This window comes from Stigmatopora nigra, unplaced genomic scaffold (assembly GCF_051989575.1).
Source record: "Stigmatopora nigra isolate UIUO_SnigA unplaced genomic scaffold, RoL_Snig_1.1 HiC_scaffold_27, whole genome shotgun sequence".
NCBI lineage: Eukaryota > Metazoa > Chordata > Actinopteri > Syngnathiformes > Syngnathidae > Stigmatopora > Stigmatopora nigra.
In genome coordinates, this window is record NW_027551606.1 from 1 (window position 1) to 2,500 (window position 2,500).

Consider the following 2,500-nt stretch of genomic DNA (forward strand, 5'->3'; position numbering starts at 1 on the left):
AGAGAGAGAGAGCCATGACCCCTAACAATAACCCTCCTAACCCAAACCATAACCCAAACCATAACCATAACCCAAACCATAACCCAAACCATAACCCCTAACCCCTAACAAGAACCCTAACCAAAACCATAATCCCATCCATAGCCATAACCCCAACCATAACCATAACCCAAACCATAACCCCCAACCCCTAACAATAACCCTAACCCAAACCATAACCCAAACCATAACCCAAACCATAACCCAAACCATAACTCCAACCATATCCCCAACCATAACCATAACCCTAACTGATAACCCCAACCATAACACCAACCACAACCCCAACCATAACCCAAACCCTAACCCCAACCCCTAACAATAACCCTAACCCAAACCCTAACCCCAACCCCTAACAATAACCCTAACCCTAACCCAAACCATAACCCCTAACAATAACCCTAACCCAAACCATAATCCCAACCTCTAACAATAACCATAACCCAAACCATAACCCCTAACCCCTAACAATAACCCTAACCCAAACCATAACCCCAACCCCTAACAATAACCCTAACCCAAAACCTAACCCAAACCATAACCATAACCCCAACCATAACCCCAACCATAACCTCAACCCAAACCATAACCCCTAACCCCTAACAATAACCCTAACCCTAACCCAAACCATAACCCCAACCCCTAACAATAACCCTAACCTAAACCATAACCCCAACCATAACCATAACCCAAACCATAACCATAACCCAAACCATAACCATAACCCAAAACATAACCCCTAACCCCTAACAATAATCCTCAACCAAACCATAACCCCAACCCCTAACAATAACCCTAACCCAAACCATAACCCCAATCATAACCATAACCCAAACCATAACCCCTAATCCCTTACAATAACCCTAACCCAAACCATAACCCCAACGCCTAACAATAACCCTAACCTAAACCATAACCCCAACCATAACCATAACCCAAACCATAACCCCTAACCCCTAACAAGAACCCTAACCCAAACCATAATCCCATCTATAGCCATAACCCAAATCATAATCCCATCCATAGCCATAACCCCAACCATAACAATAACCCAAACCATAACCCCCAACCCCTAACAATAACCCAAACCATAACCCAAACCATAACCCAAACCATAACCCAAACCATAACCCAAACCATAACCCAAACCATAACCCAAACCATAACCCAAACCGTAACCCAAACCGTAACCCAAACCATAACCCAAACCATAACCCAAACCATAACCCAAACCATAACCCAAACCATAACCCAAACCATAACCCAAACCATAACCCAAACCATAACCCAAACCATAACCCAAACCATAACCCAAACCATAACCCAAACCATAACCCAAACCATAACCCAAACCATAACCCAAACCATAACCCAAACCATAACCCAAACCATAACCCAAACCATAACCCAAACCATAACCCAAACCATAACCCAAACCATAACCCAAACCATAACCCAAACCATAACCCAAACCATAACCCAAACCATAACCCAAACCATAACCCAAACCATAACCCAAACCATAACCCAAACCATAACCCAAACCATAACCCAAACCATAACCCAAACCCTAACCCAAACCATAACCCTAACCCGAACCCAAACCATAACCCAAACAATAACCCTAACCCAAACCATAACCCTAACACAAACCATAACCCTAACCCAAACCATAACCAGATTCCCACAACCATAACCATAACCCCAACCAAAACCATATTCCCAACCATAGCCATAACTCCAACCATATCCCCAACCATAACCATAACCCTAACTGATAACCCCAACCATAACACCAACCATAACACCAACCATAACCCCAACCATAACCCAAACCCTAACCCCTAACCCTAACAATATCCCTAACCCAAACCATAACCCCTAACAATAACCCTAACCCAAACCATAATCCCAACCCCTAACAATAACCATAACCCAAACCATAACCCCTAACCCTAACAATAACCCTAACCCAAACCATAACCCAAACCCCTAACAATAACCCTAACCCAAACCATAACCATAACCCAAACCATAACCCAAACAATAACCCTAACCCAAACCATAACCCTAACACAAACCATAACCCTAACACAAACCATAACCCTAACCCAAACCATAACCAGATTCCCAACCATAACCCCAACCAAAACCATATTCCCAACCATAGCCATAACTCCAACCATATCCCCAACCATAACCATAACCCTAACTGATAACCCCAACCATAACACCAACCATAACCCCAACCATAACCCAAACCCTAACCCCTAACAATATCCCTAACCCAAACCATAACCCCTAACAATAACCCTAACCCAAACCATAATCCCAACCCCTAACAATAACCATAACCCAAACCATAACCCCTAACCCCTAACAATAACCCTAACCCAAACCATAACCCAAACCCCTAACAATAACCCTAACCCAAACCATAACCATAACCCAAACCATAACC